General features: G+C 31.2%; 1 non-coding gene across 1 annotated transcript; it reads left to right on the top strand.

The window, feature by feature from the left end:
- The first annotated feature begins 13259 nt into the window (after positions 1-13259).
- On the top strand, positions 13260-13342 carry TRNAL-UAA (transfer RNA leucine (anticodon UAA)). Its single transcript has one exon. It is a non-coding gene; the product is annotated as a tRNA-Leu (tRNA).
- Positions 13343-14292: the final 950 nt, after the last annotated feature.

Here is a 14292-nt window from a genome sequence, read left to right as displayed (position 1 = left end):
TAATGTTATCCTACCCTCTAGAACACCGAGCTAACAGATCATACTAGCATAACATAACCACATAACAATCCGAAGGGCCGGCCTTGGTGCCTTAGACCCTTGACTATAGTGAGGATAACCCACCTCGTAACTGTCGTCTGAAACTAGAAAGCTCAACTCCCGGACCACCAACACGAACTCCACCACCTATAGTTACCATAAAACCCTTTTTCATAAATTTCAAAATTGCCACAATACCCTCAGAGGTTAACTGGTCAACTCTTGGTCAAAGTCAAAGTCAATAGTCCATGTTGACTCGACTCGTCGAGTGTAGTTCACCAACTCGTCGAGTCCTTCCGGAACTCAAGAAGTCGTGAAATCCTTGGTTGACTCGTCGAGTTTCCCTTTAACTCGTCGAGTTCACACGTGTCCAAATATTGGGAAAAACCCTAGCTGACTCGCCGAGTCATTCGACTGACTCGCCGAGCCCAAGGCAATCTTCATCGGACTCGCTGAGTTGTTCATCCAACTCGTCGAGTACATGACCATCTTCATATGACTCTCCGAGTCGACCTTGCGACTCGCCGAGTCCCGTCAATCCATCATCCATACAGACGCTTTTTAAGTCATGCTAAGGCTCCATATTGTAGATCCAGCTTCCCAAGGCATGTTTATCACGTAAAGTTGCAAACTTTACGTGCATGCAAGGCTCTAATGACTCATAATGCCAAATCTAGACTTGAAATGGAGTTTAACTCAATAGGAAGGGTTCATACTTGCTAAAGCTGTAAGCTTTATGGACCTAAAGACCAAGGAGAGTTCAGATCTAAAGTTGCAACTTCAGATCTTAGCTCATACCCAAGAATAGCTTCCTAGCATGATGAAAATCCCTAATCCTCAACCCAAAAGAGATCTAGAAGGAAAGAATATCAAGGTAACGACTTGATACCTTCAAATGGTGCTATCCGAGGTAGATTTCAAGTCCACACAAGCTCCTTGCTGCTAGCTACTTGATCTTCAAGTTCCATTTTCTAAGAATCTTCTTCTAAAGCTTGAAACACACAAATGGACCACACATACACGTATTAGGGTTTTGCTGAACTCTCTAGAGGCTGTAAAGGGAGGCTAAGGGGCAAATGGTCCTTTAAATAGAATGCAAAACCCCGAAATTTAAGGTTTCATCCTCCAGCTCCTACTCGTCGAGTCCCTTATTGGACTCGGCGAGTAGGTCACTAAAACACGTGGACCAATCCGCTGCTACTCGACGAGTCAAGGCAATTGACTCATCAAGTAGGCCTTGAATTCAAAGAGATCTTATAGAAAAATTCAATACCTGAGAATTGGGGCGTTACAGTTAAAGCTATGAATGATGAAATGGAAGCTTTATATAGAAATCAAACTTGGATTATTTGTGATTTGCCTTCTGACAGAAAACCAATTGGTTGTAAATGGGTCTATAAGATTAAATATAAATCCAATGGTGAGGTTGAAAGATATAAAGCTAGGTTGGTGGCTAAAGGCTATAATCAGAGAGAAGGTTTAGACTATGAGGAAACTTTTTCTCCTGTAGCTAAAATGGTTACTATTAGGACTGTTATTAATGTTGCTGTTAATTCTGGTTGGAAATTGTTTCAGCTTGACATTAATAATGCTTTTTTATATGGTGATTTAGATGAGGATGTTTATATGTCCTTGCCTCAAGGATATCATGATAAAAGTAATAATCAAGTCTGTAAATTGTTGAAATCTTTATATGGACTTAAACAGGCTCCTAGAAAGTGGAATGAAAAGTTGTGTAGTGCTTTGTTTGAATTTGGTTTTGTACAAAGTGTGAATGAGTTTTCCTTTTTTGTTAAATCTGGTAATAATTGCTTTCTTGCTCTTTTAGTTTATGTTGATGATATTATTCTTACTGGTAGTAGTGTTGATGAAATTGATAAAGTAAAAAGTTTTTTAAAATCTAAGTTTCTAATTAAAGATTTGGGAAAGTTAAAAGTTTTTTTTTTGGGTATTGAGGTTGTAGATATTCAGAGTGGTATTTGTTTGTGTCAAAGAAAGTACTGTATTGAATTGTTACATGAGTTTGGTATGTTAGGTTGTAAACTTGTTAAAATTCCTTTTGGACAATAATGTTGTTATTAGAGGAGATGGCTTGGATAAAAATGATGGTTTGATTCCTAATGTTGTTTTGTTTCAAAAACTTGTTGGTAAACTTATTTACTTAACCATTACTAGACCAGATATTTCTTATTCTGTACAAGTTTTAAGTCAATTTATGCACAGTCCAAGAAAGTCTCACTTTAACATAACTATAAGACTTCTGAGATATTTAAAGAATAATCCTGGAAGAGGTTTTTCTGTTGTGAAATCAGATACTTTGTGTATTAAAAGCTTTGTTGATGCAGACTGGGCTAAATGTCTTGTTTCAAGGAAATCTGTAACAGGGTATGCAGTATTTTTTTGGTAATAATCTTATTTCATGGAAAAGTAAGGAACAGGAAACTGTTTCTCGCTCGTCTACTGAGTCTAAATATCGAGCTCTTGGTGTTGTATCTTGTGAAATAATGTGGATTTTGAAAGTTCTTTTTGATCTTGGAATTAAGAACAAAACTCCTGTTCCTATATTTTGTGATAATTAATCATCTATAAAGCTTGTTCTTAATCCAGTATTTCATGAGAAAACCAAGCACTTTGATGTTGATTGTCATTTTATCAGGGATCGTGTTTCAAGAGGAGTGGTTGAGGTTTTTAAGATTAGTTCTGATGATAATTTGGCTGATATTTTTACTAAAGGGTTGAGTGTTTCTCAACATGAATTGATTTGTTAAAAAAGTTGGGTCTTGTTGACCCTTTCCAAGGATGTTGCTAATGTTTACTTTAAATTTTAAGTTTGAAGAGGGGTGTTGAGATAGTTGATATCTTATTCTTCAAACTTATAATTCATTTTCGTATCCTTTTGTGTCCTTAAATTGTATTTATTGTTTATTTAGGGTAGATTGTGTTTCTTTGTATTGTTAGACATTTGCAGGAAGGGGTATTTGTGCATAGTTGGAGAAAGATATGGACTAAGGAGCAAAGCTGGAACATATCAAGAGAACACGCGGGTTGTATTTGTTTGTAGTCGGGTTGACCCGGTGTATAAATAGGTACTTGTGTGTGTTTGGTTTATCATCTGATCAATCATCTTCCTGAAGAGCTCTCTCTCTCTTCTCTCTTCTCTCTCTGAGTTCTTCGTTTGAGTATGTAATCGTTCATAACTTGTTAGAGTCTTCTTGTTCAATTTGAGTTTTCTCTATGTTAAGTGTATAGACTAGAATTTAAATCTGAGGGCAGAGTGTGATTGTAGTGAGCTTTCATGTGTAAGTAATTGAAAACCAACTGGTTCTTACTTGAATAAGAATCGTTGATGTTGTGATTTCTTGAGTGTTCATATTTTTAGTTTTCTTAAGAAAACATCAACCCAAAATCTCTAATTTAATGTTGGCAATAAAGCGAAATTGTATCAAAATTATTTCATTGGAATAAGTTGAGAAATCGTCATCGGAACATTAACAAATCATATTTCCGAAACCAAAATTGGAATGAGTCTTGAAATCGGATGTTCTTGATTTAGGAATTCTGAAATCAGAAATTAGTTTGTGATTTCGGAAGTAATTTCAGTATTTGTCTTCGGAATTAAATGTCACGTAATCAGAAATTTCATTATCATTTTGAATTGATCTTTCGTTTGGTCTTCACTTCAAACTGTTTCTCTGTGAGTTTTTAATTGACGAGGGCGCTCGAGAATCAAAATCTTGGCAGATTCCAATTTGAGTGATTGAACTGAAACAGAAATGATACGTAATGAAGTCTTATCTTCAAACTGGAATCAAAAACCAAAAAGTTCTTATGGTATCTTGATATGTAATTAAGTCTTCGCTTGGAGGTGCGGGGGTGCACACTCGGTATGATAAATGTGAACTTGGGAATACGGGGGTCAGTGGGCAACACCCCTGGGTGTAGGGTTTCAAGGGGTTGCAGCCCTTTGGCGGTGTCTAGGGGCAGCACCCCGAAACCTAAACGGATTTTTATAACGAGTTAAGCTCCAACCATGCATTTCCCGCCAATTATAAAGTGATGACATCACTATGATGTCAGAATCGGTTATGTCTTGTAACTATATATCCAACCACTTGTTTTGGCGCCAAAATTGCATGTAACTACCACCAACTACTTTTCTCTCTGGTATAAGAACTCTTCTCTGGTTTTAGAAAAGGGTTGGAACATTTACACTCAAAATTACATTATAATTTCTCTATCTCTAAAGAACACAAAAGAGCAAAGTATATATTTTCCGTGTTTCGAATTTGGAAGTAGCCTGATTTCCAAATTGTATCTCTTGTATTATCCCAAATCAGATTTCATGATACCTCAAACATAAGAGTCGAATTCATAGATTTTGGAAAGTGATTGCAATCACGATCCTAGAAATTATCTAAGTTAATTGATATTCTAAGACCCCAAAATCTAACATATAATTTCGTTAAAACAATTTTAAAATGAATAAGATCTAAAACTAATTTTATACTTTACCAAAATTTTAACAAATAAATTGTTTTAGTTAAAAACTCGATCTCGATGCTTTAACTAATTTTGCAAACAATCACATAAAAAACATACATTAAAACAATCTATAGTCATAATAATAAAGAAAATAAATAAGACAATGTCGACCCAATCCTAAAATGAGTCCATAAGCCATCGATGAATTAATTTAATCAAACCAAAGACAATTAAAATTTCAAAAAAAATATACTTTTTCATAAAAGAATTGAGTAAAAATAATTGTCACCACACCCGTGGAAGCACAACATCTATAGTTGTATTGTCGCCGTCTACCGTTGCGTGTTGTCATTGTCATCGGGGCGCCACTCTCAACCACTCCATAGCACCAATGCCCAAAACAAGGGGTGGAGTGTTGTTACTAGACCGAATGGGTTAAGAAGGGTGCCACATGGGCTTAATCTAGTTGCGTTGATGCTTGGTGGGACTCGTATGTCAGGTTGCACCGACTTGATTGCTTCCTTGGGCCGATGACATATGGGTTTTTGAAATTATCAATGATATTTGGTTGAGACAGTAAAGGTCTGACATTTGGTCCAATGTCTTCTAGGCATGGACGGACATAGAAATTCATACTAGGTGTTGCCGAGTTGAAGTAGACGTTGTCAATGCATAAAAAATAGGTAAAAAAAATAAAAAAATCAAAAAAAATTTCCAATGCGTACACGAAAAATAGGTGTTGCCGTTGCAACATCGGACACCAGTATAGATCCGCCAATGCTTCTAGGGGATCTGTCTTTTCCGTTTTTGTCATTTCAATAGTTTTACAATTACAATAAAAATAACGTTACAAAATAATAATAATAATAATAATAATAATAATAATAATAATAATAATAATAATAATAATAATAATAGAGGTTATGTTTATATGAATATATGGATATGTTTGGATAGGGTTCTGCTATTCAGAAATAGAAAATCTATTTCAACAGAAGAAGATTGAGAACAACTCAAATCTTATAATCACAAATCACTCTGCTTTATTCACTAAGGGCAAAACCCTTTATATAGGCTTCAAAGAGCCGTTTACACACGGTATCTTTACATTATTGCAATCGTATGATTGCAAGAAGACAAACTACTTTACATAAGACTTTATGTCACATTATAATAATGCTACACACTTATCGACACTTTACATAATTATAAAAGACAAATTACATATAATCGTTATTTTCAATAATGTATGTCTTTGATAGCTTCTCAATAATATCTTAATATCTTCAATATTCCTCCCGCCTTCAAAAGGACCTGTTTGTAAATAATATTTGCTTCCGTCATGGCTGATGTGGCTTCCATTCTCTTGTTAATGTATCCGCTATATGATTGTTGGTGTTTTTAATATACTTGAGGTATGGATGAAATTGATGTAGTTGTAATTGCCATCGGATTAATCGTCCTCGACAATAATCTTCTTGTAACTTATATCGCCAAAAACCAAGTAAATACTTGGAATCTGTGCGTAATTCGAATCTGGTTTGGAGTAGCTCAACTTTCCATTTTTTCAGTGTTCTGAGACATGCTAGTGTTTCTCGTTCATGGGTGCTGTAATTTTGCTCCGTTTGGGAAAATGTTCCCGATATATACTTGCATAGTTTTTGCTCGTATTTATCTGTTTTTAATACTTCAGATGATACATCTGTATCAATGTATGCTTTTGGTGATATTTTCATATCACTGTATACTTTATCATTGTTTACTTCAGATGATATTTTCATACCAATGTGTGCTTTATCATTGTATACTTTTGATGAGTTAGATATGAGGTTTCCCTCACTATCTAATCTCAATAATACTTTTCCCCGTATAATTGCTTTTAGGCATCCTGCCCAAGTGTCTTTGTGATGCATCTGTTTCTACGATTAAGAAATCATCTATTTTTGCATTATATAAAGTAGGGAGAACTTGAATGTTTTGTTTTATATTTTGTACCAAAATAGTATCTGTATTGGTCCAAGACCAAGGTATTTTTTCTGATATTTTCTTTTGTAAAACTTTTCTTTCTTTTGCTAAATTTTTTAAAAATCCTTGTTCTGCAATATAATTTAAACAACCAAGAAATCGTTGTATTTGTTTTCTATTTTCAAGTTTATTAGGAAACATATTAAATTTTTCTCGTATATTGTCTGTTAACGATAATTGACCATTTTCTCCAATTTTTAAACCGAGATATTCAACTGTAGTTTGAAAAAGTTTTGATTTCTTTTTTGATAAAACTAAACTCTTTTCTTTAGTTCTTTGTAAAACCTTGATGACTGCATCAATGTGTGTTTGTTCGTTTCCTTTTGTAAAAACAATTATATCATCAATATATGCAAGACAAATATGATCTAAACCATTTAAGGTTTCATCCATGAATCGCTGATATATTGCTGGTGCCTGTTTTAAACCGAATGGAAGAACATTCCATTCATAATGCTTCTGAGGAGGACATGAAAAAGCGGTTAGTGGTTTCGTATTTTCGTGTAAGCGTAATCGCCAATATCCGGATTTTGCATCAAATGTACTAAAATGTGTATTTCCTTTTATTTTTTCTAAAATATATTCTTTTCGTGGTAATTTATATGAATCTCCTATAGTAGCATCATTCATCTTTTTATAATTAATTACCATTCTTTGTTTGCCTCGTTTTATTTCATTATTATTTTCTATATAGAATGCAGGTGCAGAATGAGGACTCGTGCTAGGTCGAATGATTCCTTTTTCTAATAGTTCAGTGCATTCCTGTTTGAATTCAGAAACATCTTTTATACTGTATGGAATTTTATTTGGAACATTAATTTCATCATTAGCGTTTTTTAATAATATTATTATTTCTTGTTTATTTCTATTTTTTAAATGATCTAGTGGATTTTCACTGCATACTTCTTCAAGTTGTTTTTCAGCAATTTCTTTAGCAAATGTTAGTAATATGCGTAGTTGAAAACCAACTTCTTGTTTGATTATTTTAATAAGATCATAATGTTTGATAATTGCAGTTTTTATAAAACCTTTTGTTGGATGATTGAGACTTATATCGTCATTTGTTTGTATAAATGGTTGATATAATTTAAGGAAATTATTTCCTATAACTAAATCTATTCCCGAATCATGTTGATATATAGTTGGAGTTTTAAATGGTGTTTTTTCAATTACTATATCTATATCTCTTCCTACGAACCAAATTTTGTGAATTGATTTATCAGCAATTGTTATTTTTAATGGTTTTTCTAATTTTTCCCAATTTTTTAATATCTTTTTTCTTCCAAAACATAAAGTAGCCCCTGTATCTATATATGAAACTAATTCTTTTTCTTGTATTTTAGTTGTAATAAAGGTACTGTTTGGGTTAATATTTGTTTTTCTTTTACTCATTTTAGGATTAGTTTATAAATTTTATATTAGCAAGTTGTGTTTGTTAGAGTGGTTGAAACATTACGTATTGTTTTTAGATTTCGATTCTGTGATTTTTTGTATTTCTTAATTCCTTCTTGTAATCTAGATATCTTTTTTAATTGATTATTATATTCTTTATTTACTGGTTGTAATTTTAATAAATATTTTTCTTCATATGATAAAGCATTTTCTAAATGTTTTATGGTATTAGAGATATTAGAATTTATTTTCCAATGATTTTTTAATATATTAGTCCAAAGCAATTTATCTTTTGAAGAATTAATTTGTACTTTTGAATTCATTTTAACAAATTACTAAGGTATTTGAAAGAAAATTAATTGAATTGTTAATATTTTTTATTACTATTTTTAAATGATTAACTTCAATTTTTAATCTTCCAATTTTAACTAATTGATATGCAGTATGATTTTTGTTTTTATAAATTAGTTCGTGTACTTCAGATTCTTTTTCTTTTAAATGTTTTGTGGATTTTTCTAAATCTTTCCATAATTTTTTAAGTAGATCAACTTTATATTTATTATCGTAACTACAATATACTTGAGTTTTATTACTCGTAATTTTTATTTTACCATGTGAAAGGTCGTTTAATAGTAAGTGGTTTTTCTTTAGGTAGCTGTTTTTCATTAAGTGGTTCTTCTTTAATAGTTTTTATTTTTAAATATTTTTCAAGTAGAATTTTCTGTTGATTTAAATTTTGTAATAATTCAGGAATTTGTTTTAATACAATTAAACTTTCTACTTCTATAATATTATTTAATTTTTGACTAATTATGTTTAATTTTTCTCCTACTGATTTATCTTCTTCAGGATTAAGACCGATGTTATATATTGTTCCTTGTGGTAAATTTTGCGGTATTTCTATAATCATTTCTTTATCTGGTATACATGGTTTTGTATTTTGATATGATCCTTCAAGTGTTTTAAAATATTTTAGGGAATTACTAGATGATTTTGTCATATTCTTAAACTTAATGATCTAATCATTTCTTTAATATCTTCTAGCTTTTCATTGTTATTTTCATTAGATGTTGAAGGCTGACATTCTGAAATAGAAGATCTACCTATTATAGTTGAAAATGGAGGTTCTATAATTAGACTTCTTTTTATTAACGGAGTAGTTATTATTGGTTGAAAATTAGTTTCATTGAATATTCTATTATTAGTCATATTTGGTGATTCAAGGGATAATAAAGGGGCAAATAATTTATCTATATAAATTCTATCTTCCGTTTTAAATGTAATACTATGATGAGAATTTGTTAATGCATAATTTATTTGATATGTAATAGTAAATGGATGATTACCTTTTATCATAAAATTTTGTCTTAATAATTTATATCGTACAGTAATACTATTGCTTAAATTTTTATCTTTAAGACTTAATCCTAATTGAATATTAATATCAAATTTTATTTTTCCTTCAATTAAATTACCTTCTCCTTTTGCAATAATACTTTCTTGGTTATTAATTATACGATCATATCTGATTTCTAATTCTATTGGTGTATTTAAATTACTTACAGTACTTTTTAAGATTATTTGAATAGTTGATATATGAATATAAGCAATTTTTATTCTATCTGTTTCTTTAATATGAGATAATCTATTTCTAATTTGTTGTTTATTTATTATGGGTATAGTAATATTTCCTTGAGTTAATTCTATAGGTATTGCTTGTTCTCCTATAATTTTTCCATAATATATAATATTTTTTCTAGAAAAGAAATTTTTAAATGTGTTATGTCTAAAATTGTGTCTTTCGGATAGTGTGAAATTTGATTTTCTTATAGCGTCTTTATTGATGTTATTTTTATTAATTAAAGCATCAAAAGTGTATCAATATTCATTTTCTTCGTTATTAATAACTATTGGTGAGTTTTCTATTTCTTGAGACATATTTATAGTATTAAAACTTCTTTCGATAAATATTTTAATTGTTGATAACTTTTTTAAATATGAATATTTAAAAACAATGGTTATTCATTATCATGTTTATGATGCTTATTATGTTTATGATGTTGCATATGCATATGTATATATTCTTATTAACGATAGATTGAATATGCAAACTAATAATAAGAATAATAAGAACGTTACTTAGCTCTGATACCAAATTGAAAAACATGGCGGAATTAATATAATTAAGATAGAATATACCTGAATGATGCGTCGGAATGGATTGACGATGGATTGATTGTCTGGGTTTGATATGTTTATATGAATATATGGATATGTTTGGATAGGGTTCTGCTATTCAGAAATAGAAAATCTATTTCAACAGAAGAAGATTGAGAACAACTCAAATCTTATAATCACAAATCACTCTGCTTTATTCACTAAGGGCAAAGCCCTTTATATAGGCTCCAAAGAGCCGTTTACATTATTGCAATCGTATGATTGCAAGAAGACAAACTACTTTACATAAGACTTTATTGGGGGGGGGGGGGGGGGAATTAAGCTAAACCTGTTAGAACATAGAAGTAGCGGGTAAACAAGCAACAAGTTGTGCCGCAACCCTTTTTGGATGACAAAGCTAATTCTTTTAAAAACAATATCTATAGATCTTGGAGTCATAACATTACTATGTATGACCCGTTGGACTCTATTGAGTAGCTCCACAGATTCTGGCGCAAGGAAACCAAAAGTATCTAATGCAAAGGGTATAAACGTATGTTGATTTTCCATGCACGCTTTCTCATATATTTGCCACTTTGCTTGATGTAGCTTTTAAAGCAGCTTGCCCCACAGTGAAAACTTCACTCCCCAAGCCCACAAGAGGTAAACCCCTGTTTGATCCATGTGATTTGCTGAAAATATAAGATTCAAAATTTTTTTAATCTACATCGTTAGTCCATAATCATATTTTTTTCTTAGATTTGATCTTTGTCAAATATGAAATAACAGTTATACATTAGATATCCTTTTAACAATTTTTTTCCTTTTTTTTTTAAATTTGGTTATTTAAAGATAAGAAAAAAAAAACTCATCCACCACATTCCACTTTTCAATAGTTCTTTACTTCTTTTCACTCTCTCCCCCCTAACAAAGGGAAAATGACTTATCAAGATAATTAATTTTTCAGTATGTTCACATCTATGTAACTATCTTTTTTTTGTACACATCTAGATAACAAACTTCTTGGAAGTGTTCACATATGACCATTATGACCTGCTGTAGCAAATTACATCCTAGATGTGAACACTTTAAACAAGTTCGTTACCTAGATGTGGACAAAAAAAATAGTTACCCAAATATGAACAAAACGAAAAGTAAGAGTAAATTACACGAATGGTCCCTGTGGTTTGGGGGAATTTGTGTTTTTGGTCCCTAACTTATTTTTTTAACGCGGATGGTCTTTACTGTTTATTTTTGTTGTTCGTTTGGTCTCTGTCTTACCTAAAAAGACTATTGTGTCCTTATTAATTTATTTTTTAATTTATTTTCTTATTTATATGGGGTCTATTAATTTTTTTAAATATATAAAAAATAAATACATAAATAAGAAAATTAATTAAAAAATAAATTAATAAGGGCACAATAGTCTTTTTAGGTAAGACAGAGACCAAACGCACAACAACAATAAACAGTAGGGACCATCCGAGTTAAAAAAATAAGTTAGGACCAAAAACACAAATTCCCCCAAACCACAAGGACCATTCGTGTAATTTACTCTTACTTTTCGTTTTGTTCATATTTGGGTAACTATTTTTTTTGTATACATCTAGGTAACGAATTTGTCAAAAGTGTTCACATCTAAGATGTAACCTGCTACAGCAGGTCATAATGGTCATATGTGAACACTTCCAACAAGTTTGTTACCTAGATGTGTACAAAAAAAAAGATAGTTACCCAGATGTGAACATACCGAAAATTGAATAGAATAACAAAAAAAGATAGTTACCCGTTTCATAAACCATATATATATTAAATTTACAGTTTATTCTTATTTTTATTCGGTTTAACCGTTAAATTGAATAGAATAACAAAAAATTGATTAAACTGAGTTATTTAGCTAGGTTACAGTTAATTTAGCAATGTTAAAAACCGATTAAACCAAACAAATAAACTAAAACCCGATTCTACCGAATCGAATATCATACGACTAATCACTACCTCAACCATGTGAAACTACTTTTTTTTTCTTAAGCTTAGATGGGTCGTATATATGTGAAACTTTGTTTTTTTGTTTTTATCTTAATATTTGTGAATCCCATTCATATTAAAATTTATAATTTTATATTTTTATGAATAGATATAAATGTTAGTTTTTTTTTAAAAAAAAAATTTACATCATTCATGTAGGCCTGTCGAAAAAACCCGAAACCCGTTCTACCCACCCGACCCGTTCTGAATTCGGGTAGAACGCGTCGGGTAGAACGGGTAACGGGTATGAACATTCGGGCAATAGGTTAACCCGATAATAATATAGGTCGGGTTTTAGGTATGAATATTTATTTTCGGGTATACCCGAATACCCAAATTCGTTTTGTAAATAATACCAAATATATAATGCAGTCACGTACGCACACTTCAAATAAAACAAAACCCTCCGTTTCCTTCTTATGAACGACAGCTCGACAGTCGACACAAACTTGCAAAAGGAATACGACGCTGAAGCTGAAGTCCTGAACCGTCATCACAATTCTCAGTTTCTCACTATCGCACGGAATGGAATTAAAAAAGTACATAACATATTATAATGATTTGTATTGTTATTATATATGTACTTGTTAATTGTATGAAGTATTTTCCTACCCGATTCTTTATTAAACCAACCAACATGTAAAAATAAATAAATAAATAAATTATCAATAAGTGTCATTTAAGAAATTTTCGGCTATACCCGATAATTACCCGACCCGACCTCAAACCCGAATACCCGAAACCCGAATTACAATATAGGTCGGTTATCGGGTATTATTTTCTTAAGGAAATAGCCGTTCTACCGAAACCCGAAAATTTTACCCGTTCGACACCCCTACATTCATGACCCCTACATTCATGTATACATGAGCAAAATGCCTATTATATTGAGAAATAGATCAATCAATATCGTCGCTTGACCTCATATACGAGCCATCTATTTTTTAATCAATTTAGATTTTTCTTTTGTAATCATTGTGACTTATATTTGACTATTTGAGTGAGTTCTATTTATACAGTTCAATTTTGTAGTCGTTTTAAACTTAAAGCGGACAAAATCTTTATTTAATCAGAATAAACTAAAAATTCTTAGGTATACGATATTACTATTAGGTATTAATATAAGAGACAAAAGAGCTGGTTTGCCCGAGAGGTTAAGGGGGAAGACTTAAGATCTTCTGCACATAAGTGCGCATGGGTTCGAACCCCATAGCCAGCAATATTAATTATGCTTTTTTCGAAACATTAATTGCATACCTGATTCTGTTTCAGAAAAAAATCTTAATACAATTGAATATTACGATAAACTTAAAATAAAATAAAAAGTCACATTATATCAATGAAAACGATATTTCTGATATTTGTGTGTGTTTTTTTGTTTTTGTTTTTTTTTTTTTTTTTTTTTTTTTTTCTCAACGATCATGTGAAGAGAACGCGGCGAGGAGTGACTGAGTGGTGTATGGGACCTTGATTAGAATCCGGTCAACTCTGGCGGTCTAAGCAATTCATACCATGACCATGCTGTCACTTTACCAATCATATGTGTGTCAATTCATTGACTATCTATCTTTGAAATATATTTGCAACTTCTATAAGTCGAAAAATATGTAATAGACTAATAGTACAAGTACTTACGTGCATATTTTTAATACAATAATATGCTACTTTTGATATAGAGAATATATAAAAGAAGACAGAACATACTCTATCGTATTATTGACTTCATCATGCATGGCAGCATGAGGTTCCATTTTGATTAAAATATTTAGAATTTATTGTTGATTCTCGTTGATTATCTGTCTTCATATCAGCTTATAATCAAGGAATTATTAGTTTATCCATTTAACAAATGAAGTATAGGAATTATTGGTTTATCCAATAGCCATCTAACAAATGATTATTTAGGTTATTATTAAAACTATTGAACTATTTATTGTTGTTCTTGTTGTTTTTATTAGAGTAAATTACAAGTTTATTCATATTTCTATAAAGAAACTCAACAACATTTTCCCAACATATAGTCGGTTCTTTTATTAATAGAAGAACCAGATTGTTTTCATCCTACTTACAACATAAAATCTCATTACACATAATCTATTCTACTCTCAAATCTATTCTACAGTCAATAACAAATTTACGATCAAGAACTATGCAATGAAACAAAACCCT

Source organism: Lactuca virosa, chromosome 6 (assembly GCF_052849685.1).
Source record: "Lactuca virosa cultivar CGN04683 chromosome 6, Lactuca_virosa_CGN04683_v6, whole genome shotgun sequence".
NCBI classification, from domain to species: domain Eukaryota; kingdom Viridiplantae; phylum Streptophyta; class Magnoliopsida; order Asterales; family Asteraceae; genus Lactuca; species Lactuca virosa.
This window is presented reverse-complemented; position numbering and strand designations above follow the sequence as displayed.